Source organism: Amblyomma mixtum, chromosome 3 (assembly GCF_055824585.1).
Source record: "Amblyomma mixtum isolate Tamu chromosome 3, ASM5582458v1, whole genome shotgun sequence".
In the NCBI taxonomy this organism is placed as follows: Eukaryota; Metazoa; Arthropoda; class Arachnida; order Ixodida; family Ixodidae; genus Amblyomma; species Amblyomma mixtum.
In genome coordinates this window covers 135,216,508-135,225,737 of record NC_143014.1, presented here as the reverse complement: position 1 = coordinate 135,225,737, position 9,230 = coordinate 135,216,508, and positions in this window count along the sequence as shown.

Sequence of the window (9,230 nt, the reverse complement as noted above, 5' to 3'; positions counted from 1 at the left end):
AATGGCTATTCAGGCCGCATTTGAGCAAAAAAAAAAGCAAATTGTGCTGTTAATGTCCCGAAGGGGCATATGGGCATTAATAGATGCCGCAATGGAGGGCTCCAAACTTAGACCACATAGGATTCTTCACATCACACAGCACACGGGCACCTTTTGCGTTGTTTCGCGGCCACCGCAGCCGGCATTACACCTACGTTCTCGGGCCTAGTGCTAGAGACAACCACTCAGCATCGTCGGTGCCGACCTGAGGGATAAGATTGGCAGAAACAACGCCAGTGGCATTTCCAGTAACTATTTGCGTTTCGCGTACCTAATTGTGGACTGCACTTGCTATTAAAAAGCCGCAAATGGACACTTGGATTTTTATTTTGGTCCCGGCGTTCGCGTGTATAGCGGCAGTGGCGTTCTGCAATACAGCACAAGAGCGCGGGTTCTATTCGCGGCTGCGGAGTAAGTATTTCTGATGCAGGCGAAATGCGGAAACGTCCTTGAGGTTTCTGTGCAAATTAAAGAACTCCAGGTGGCCGAAGTTAACCATGTTCTCAACACGGCGGTCATCTCGCAGCATTGGCGCAATACACTGCTCAAGCTATGTTTGAATGCACGCGTAGGTTCTTCAGGCCAAATGTGGGCGCGTTGAGTCCGACCTTTTATATTTAAGAGGCAGTGTAGTTAACTATGCTCACAGCAGTCGTGCGGATGAACGAAAAAAAAATTTGCTATGAACGCATTTCGATAACGAGCTCGGAAGCAGCACAGGGCTGCGTCCTCGCTGCTGTTCCGCCCATTCATACAGTCTCAGCAAGAAAAACACGAAGTAGCCCAAAATTATTTGGTGTAGACAGCAGTTTCAATCCTTCGTTGTCTTGCCGCACTTCACAAAGCACGCGTACACGCAGCGGCACCGAAAGATCCCGTGGCATCTGCATTACGGCTGCCGAAGCTCGGCGACTAGGGGCCCCGGGTGCGTAGCGCCATCTGTCAGCGTTCGAGAGAAGCGCAGGGAGCGGCGAACAAGTCCTGGTCGCGCCGCCGAGCGCAGTGTCAACACCTAAATGTATTCTTACACCGTGCCCAAGACCCAGTTCTGGGGTGCAGCACTTGCCTTCCTGTTGGGAAAGAAGTGCAAGGAGGTCAATGGAAAGCAACGAGAGGGCGACGGCGCGGGGGGGAAAGGCTTACCACAACATGCCCACAACTGGCTTTCCCGTCCGTCCGCGCCGGTATCGCCGCCCGTCATGTGCATGCGAGCCGCTGCTGCCCGCGGTCGAGCCGGAGCCAGTGACGTCGGATGATGTTGTGGTGCACTAGTTCCGTTAGGTTTTGCGGCGGTGCCGCGAGCGTGCAGCATCAGTTCAAGTGCAGCCTGCCACTGGCTACTTCCAAAACAAATAGTCGTGTGCAGGCCCAGTCGTCTGCTAGCCTGGGCGTTGCCACAAAATAACAGCCAGCAGCGTGCTGTCGACATCAAGAGCCGCCAAAATCTCTAACCACGTGAACATCAAGCAGCAAAGCGCAATAAGTGCTGCCATTAACCAGCCCCAGAAAATCGTTTTACTCAAAAAAGTCGTTAGATATGTAATATGCACAGATGATTTACGAATATGCGCTGAAATATGCTGCTCATGGGACTCGACTTGACCGCTTAGGTTTTCAATTCTGACCGCATGAAGTTACGCACCTCCTCCTTTCAAGAACAAACAGTCATCATTTCTTTTAAACTACGGTCAAATCTTCTCCGACCTACACATGCAGGCCACCATAACGCTGCACTGCAGCTGCACTTCCAATTCCAAGAGTGCAAGCCAGGAACTAGTGCTGCACTAGGCTGGCTCTCTTGCAAAACGAAGACGGAAGTGCAGCAGGCGCACGCTGCACTGGCAAAACGAAGGCGAAAGTGCTGCACTCCTTGAACTGGTGCAGAAAATGCAACCAAATCGAAAAGACCTCTAGCGATTTCGTCCGTCGTGTGAATCGGCCTTGTGTTGTGGCATGTTGTGGTAAGCCTCTCCCTCCCGCGGCGTCGCCCTCTCGTTTGAGGGGCTTTACACACGGTACGACGCGTCCCTCATAGCCTGAGTCGCTTTGGGACGTTAAACGCCCATAAACTAAACTAACATGGAAGAAGACCAGATAGGGTGGCTGCACTATCTTGGGACCCCGGTACTTTTGAGAGACAAGGCGTGCAAATTGAAAAGAAGGGCGTGCTCATTGTGCTTGGATGTGTGTTGGACTTCCCCAGCTCTGACTTCTTGCCGCTGCGTTTCTCGTAGAATGCGCCTGTGCGTATGTGTCTGCAGTGAGGACAGACTAGGAAGCCGCAGTCGGGAAGCAGCTGTAATGCCACCGAAACGAATGGTGTATGACGAGGAAGAAGCCGCTCGTAAACGCAAGCGGGCTAAGTTAGCCGTCATTGGCGGGCCCGACCAACGAATCAAAAGCGGCAAATCGACTAATGCAGCTTAATGAAGAACTTATTATTAGTGGTTCTTCATTAATAAAATAACAATGAAAGGAGAAGCTGTTGCTAGCCGCGGCATCTGCCATCGAAACTTGAAGCACCTGAGCTGCGGCAAGCTTAAATTAATGGACAGGGAAGGGACAGGGGGAAAGAAAGGGGGGAGGGGTTCGAGGGATAGTAAGAAAAAGTAGGGGCAGGGCGGCAATGTCTCAACGCGCGCGCGCTCTCGCTCTGAGAGCGCGCGTCGAGGCCGTGACTATATAGACAAATAAAAATATACACAATACATTACATGTGGGGTGCGGCACCCGCGCACGGCTGCCAAGAGTTCTCTCCGCTCGGGCGTGCCAATTGCTTGGTGGGGGGAAGCGGCCGGTCGCGGCCTACGCGATGTCTTTCATGCCGGCATTGATGGGTTGTCCTGCGCAAGGCAAAACATCGCGTGGGGTCATTGTCTTCGCGCGGGGTCTCCTACGCAAGCACACTCTCTCACTTGGCCGTCGCGCGCTCCGGCCGCTCGAGGCGATTATTTACATGCCGCGCGTGTCGTGTCCTGTCACGAGTGAAAGTAAACGAAAACACACGCGCGTAGTTCACTGTACAAAACAGCTGGGGTTGGGGCGTCCAACCGTAGAGTGTCCAAAGGTGGCACACGCGGAGCGTTATGTCACTGACCGTAACAACCTGGCGCGGAACAGACGGCACGTTCGCGGACTGCCTTGTGGCCACAGGAGCACTGATACACTGTCAGGGATGAGGCCCTGCGCTCTTTGGGCCGCAAGCATGTCGCAACGCGGTTGGGCTAACGTGGTACCGTCTTTGTCAAAAGTAACCAGGCTGCATGGTTTGCTTCTAGCTTGTATAGAGGAGCCCTTGTGGCTTTCCTAAAGATCAAAAGGTGTTGGAAAGTAAGAAGACTCCCAATCCTTACCTTTAACCACCATTTCAGCTTCAGGGCTGTAAGGGCTCCACTGTACGAGCTAGAAGCAAACCATGCAGCCTGGTTACTTTTGACAAAGACTGTACATCGGAGAAGCAAGTGCTCCAGTGTTTCGGCTGCACCACATATGTCGCTTGTTGCTAGTCCGTGGCGCATCCGTCTGTCGCCGGGCCACAGGCATCCTGCATGCGCTCGGAGGATCATCACGCGCTGCACGTCGGGTCAGGGAGCGGCCACTGACGCTGTTGATGCGCTGACCTTGTGTGATGCGCGGGTCGAGTTGCTGCTGTAGAAGGTGGTCGTAGATGACCGCTCGCACGTCCTCCAGTATGAGAAGCAGGTCGCTAGGAGGCAGCTGGTGTGTGGCGGTCACGAGTTCGTTGGCCCAACGTGTCAACGTGTGCCATGGCAGCAACGCGCGCGTGGCTAAAACACTTTAGGACAGAAGAGAGAATCAACCGTGAATGACCGTGAACAATTAAATGCACCGGGGCTTCATATCATCAACTATCTAAGATTTACGTATAGTACGTCTAAGTTTAGCGACATATACTTCAATTATCATAATGTTGTAAAGAGAAAGATGGGCAGCGGCGGCAGCCGCACAGCCAGCGCACGGCGCCAGATCGTTGCGTTGATGGTCAGCTGGACCGCCATTTTAGATAGCTATCCGACGTTTTGTCGGAAATTTTGCCTCTATAACCGCGCCACTGAAGAATCTTCTTCAGGGCAGCAACGACCTGCACGGTTGATCACCTGACTGCGACGTCGCGTTCATCACCTTACGCCGGCTCAGTGCTCACAGCACCTCCCGATGACACTTCGACCACACTGCTCCCACCGAAATTCACACCGATGCTAGCGGCTTTGGCCTCGGTGCTGTACTTAGGCAACGTAAACCCGAATTTTACGAGTATGTTGCTTACGCGAGCCGTGCCCTGTCAAAACCGAAATCCAACTACTCCGTCACCGAGCAAGAATGCTTGGCCATCGTTTGGACGATCGCAAGGTTTCGCCCTTACGGACGGCCACCTTTCGACAACGTCACGGACCGCCATTTTTATGCGAAGCATACTGTACCCGCACAACAGAGCTCTTCCGGGCAAGGGCGTCCGCAGAATTTTTTGCAGGGGGGGGCCCCATTGGCTGTTGGCGCCGGAGGGGGGGGGGGTTATGTTCGTAGCAAAAAGGCACTATTTGCGGAGTAAATTTATTTATTTATAAATAAATAAAATAAATAAGTAAAATACACACATGAAAGAAAAATTACAAACAGCAAATTAAAGCGTGGCTAGGAGAGATACATTGGAGTTTATCAACGAAGAAACAATTAAAATTAATAAAAATGCAAAAAGATACTATCACTTCGTGGAGAAGAGTGCTCAGTGCTCTCGACACACCCGGATTGATGACCAGCACACAGCACAATATGTTCACAAACACGCAACGACAGTCAGTCAGTAAACAGCAACTGTAGACGCCTCGGATTTTTCTGGGCGAATTGCGTGATGACACGGGTGATAAATTCATTCCTGTGCTTCATTACATGCTCTCGGTGCACACTCATCATACAAAGGCCGTCCAGTCTGTCGTTTGTCATCGTTGAGCGTAGCCACGTTTTCACTCTCCTCGTTGTACTGAAGGAGCGTTCGACCGTACAGGTAGTAACTGGCAAAGCCAGAGCCACCTCAATGGCTTTTGCAACACCAGGGAAGAATGTCTTGGCCTGATGTAGAAGCTCGCAGTAAGTTATTTCTGATGGGTCCCCAGTTTTGTTGCACCACATCTCGTACCAAGAGATGGCCTCTTCCTTGAAGTTGTCGATGCCGTAAAAGCACTGGAGTTCTTCGGCGAGAACAGCGAACTCAACACGGCTCAAGTGCTTCATTTTTGATGGATGCAGCTGGAGAAGTTTGAAGCTCCTCTCATTGCTTTCAGAAAAGCGCCGAGCTAAAGAAGCAGTGAGGGAGTCCAAGTACGGCACATATATTGCCACACGGTAGTATTCCTCCGGCGACTGAATCCCGTAGTTGTCTCGGTGGGCCTGACGAGAGACTTGTCTTGGCACAGATATCACCACATTTAAGTGATTGGCTGCCTCCCTTGCTGCATTCATGATGTTAGAGAACTCCTCTACAGCGTTCGTCCGGTGGCCGCGAAAAATACGTTGCAGCTCAGTGATGTGGTCATGCACAGAATGGAAGTCCATGGATACACCTTGCAGAATGTTCGTAACTGGTTCGAGCCGAGCGCTGTACTTCGCTACAATATGCAAGCAGACGATGAAAGATGAGCTTGTTGTTGCGCAGTAGAGGATGTGAGCTCGTTGTCTAGTTGCAGCGTTCGAGCATGATTCCGTGGACGCGAGCTCCTCGAGTGCTTCGACTATGGCCACGTAATGCTGAGAGAAGATCCTAATAGACTTATATTTTGCAGACCATCTTGTCTCACACAGCATCGGAATGTTCGGCACCAATTTTCTCCGGAGTACGCTCTCGCGGAAGAAGTTTATGGTTTGTTTGATTATGCCAATTGTGTTTCGAATTTCAGAGACGTCGTTCAGATCGTTGATGACGAGATTTAGTTTGTGACTTGCACAGTGGAAAAATAGTGCCTTCGGGAACTGTTTTTGTATAATTTTGTTCACTCCAGCTTCTTTTCCAGCCACATCCATCGTACCCCTGTCCAACGAGGTTCGAAAGAATCAGCCCGACATTCGTCAAAAACTTCAAGATTGTCGCGGCGATGCAAGCGGAGTTTAATTGCTCCAGCTCTACAAATCCCAAAAACTGCTCTCGAACGCACACTTCGGCTCCCGCCTTGTCAATAAAGCGAACGCCTATAGACATCTGCTCTTTTCCTGAAATATCTGCAGTTTCGTCAGCAAGAACGGAAAAAGCAAACGCTTTGTTAGCTTCGGTAACTATCTGCTCTTTCAGGATGTCGCCACAGATTGTGATGATCTCGTTCTGGACGCGGACAGAAGTGTACTTGGCATTGCCAGCAGAAGAAGCGAAGTGCTCCTGAAGTAGAGTATCTCCAGCTTCTACACGAAAGTCAAGCAGATCATTGAAGACTCCACTATCGGACTGCTTGCCGCGAATTGGCAAGTCATGCGTTGCGCAAAAGACAATGGTGGAAACTATTGGAAATAGTTTCTCACGGTTCCTTTCAACTTGCGCGTGGAGTGCTCTGTTCAGCTGCTCTACAACGGGTAGCTGCTTGCCTTTCATCACATCCATAAAGTTCTGTGAGGCCGTCATTGCCTCCTGGTGCCATTGGGATTTTACGTGATCCCTGCACGCCTCGTGCATTTTTCTGTAGTTACTGAAAGCGCGCACGATAAAACTTCCTTGAGTACCCCGGTGAACACGTGGAGGAAAAATGACGCAAAAACGACAAATAGCGCCTTTCGCTGTCGCTGAGTACGCAAGCCAGGGGGCGTAATCTCCCAGCCATTGATGTCGAAAAGGCCTCTTTCCAGGTGTTACATCCTTCTTAAAATCGTATGTAACATTTGGTGACCATGGCTTAGTAAGAAGACGTAACTTCAAAAAGTCCGGTATGCCAGTGAGTTTAGCTTTGCCTAGAAACTCTCCTAAGTCATATTCTTGAGGCAAGTTATTTGTTTTCTTGATGTTGTCTCCGGACTTCGATCCCAAGCAAGGAGAAAGGGAATCGTCTCGGCTTACTGCGTGACCGGAGCTCGCTGGTGAAGTTCCTTCCATGGAGACGACGACGTCGGCTACTGTCCGGTGATGAAAGGTTGCATCGCTCTGGTCAAATCCGGACTTAAATCCCAAGAAAGGAGAAATGGAATCATCTCGGCCTGCTGCATTACCTGAACTCACTGTTGACAGAGTCCCTTCCATGGAGTCGACGACATCAGCTACTGTCCGGTGATAAAAGCTTGCATCACTCTGTTCAAATGCTACACCGTTGTCACATATCACACCAGAATCTGCAGGGGCGCATTTGGATAACGCTTAGTCAGACAACCGCTGACGCTTGAAGAAGCGCCGAATGTCCATCATTCGGAACCGCGCGAGACAAAGCTGGCTATGGAGTTCTTCGGGGTTGGTAGTGTTAAAAATATATACACATTGATTGAAAAAACGGTTGAATGCGTACGTTGAAAACAAAAAATGACTATATATACAACGAAAACTTATTTACAAGATAAATGCACGCTCGCAGCTTCATACACCTCGCTCCATCTTGCTCGCGCAACCGCACAGTCGAGTATTTGCACACACACTACTCGCCGCTCGTCGTTTTCTCGTCCGCTGTCTTGATTGTTCTCAGCTTCGTTGACAACCGGCCACTAAAAATACCGAAGCACAAACACAGAGGCGCGCACACATGGAAGGGCCTACTTGCCGCAGTATCCCCGAATACGCACTGTTGGAGTTGAGGGTTCAGGACAGGAGTGCCGCTGAGCGAAGAGGTAGATGGCGAAAGGAGAATAGGTTTATTTACATTTTACATTGGTGGTTAGAAGTGAGACGATTCTGCCGCATCCGTTGTCGAGTTTTATATCCTTCTTGTTCCCTAAAGTCCCTAGGTTGAGGACGCCCTTGCCGGAGTGGGAGGGGCCTAGAGCTTTCACCTGTGCGCACACACACGACACTGCACTCATGGTCACGCCCCCTTCACATGTGGAGTCTGAGGGAAAGAAGGTTGTCGTCGAGGTAGCGTTGACGGCGGTAGGTGATGGCCTCCGGCCAGCCGAAGGTTTCTGCGGGTCACCGACATCTGTTGATCATCAAATGCCACCCGCCGCTCGAGGCCAGACGCGAGGTCACGAAAACGCCGAAAGTGGTTCCTCGTGCTTGGGTCGGAGATGAGGCCCGCCAGCTTGTCGCGGTGCTTGGGCACGCCAAAGAGCAACCGGAGACGAGGCCCTTTGTTCCCTGGCACGGTCACGGCAAATGGGGAAGATAACGTTCGTCTCCCCGAGGCGGCGGCGGCGTTCTACACGTGCAGGCACTTTGTGAAGGGGGTCTGGTTTTGTTCCTGCACTCCAACCGGGCAAACTCCGTAATTGAAGTCAGCTGGCACCTGGGTCCTCTCGGTGCTTGTGGTCCATGGCGGCAGGCCCGAAAGCAATCACCCTCAAGTCGCTAGCAGCCATACACAGTAGAAACAGGCGTGCTGGCGGCCACCCGGCGAGACTTGTTGTCGTCGTTCCTAATAGCACTTTGGGGGTGAAAGGAACGCCTCGCGACTTCCGAGGGGAAGGGACACTCGCCACTCCGGTCGGAAAATTTGTTTTGTGTGTTTTTATGGGGTTCAGAGCCCCAAAACGACTCAGGCTATGAGGGACGGAGTAGTACAGAGTTCCGGATAATGTCGACCACCTGGGTCTCTTTACCATGCACTGACATCGCACAGTACATGGGCGCTGTTGGGATTTGAGGCCCAGCCAGAGGTGACAGGCGAGCCAGGCGAGCCAGGCAGGCGCCATCGGGCTGCCTTGACCAAAGGCGCTGGCTTCCGGAGAAGATGCAAGGAACGCTGGTGTGGGGGCGCCTCTGGAGACTGCGTCGCCGTGAACAAAAGCAACTGCTAATCCCCTTTGCCGAAGATTCTGAAAGCGGCGCTTCTACCGAACTGCGCTCTCCCGTGGATCGGAGGAGACAGCGAGCGGCGGCGGCGCCAACTCATCGCCTGCTTGCCCTTGAGCAGCCCGACAAAGCGGGGGTGGACACGGCTGATTTGTCCCTCCCTCCTGAAGAATTCATCGGTGGCCGGATTGTGCACTGTCTGCCTCCGTGTGGCTATCTCTCTAGAGATCAAAGAAACAGGCACCCATCTCAAGACGCCTCG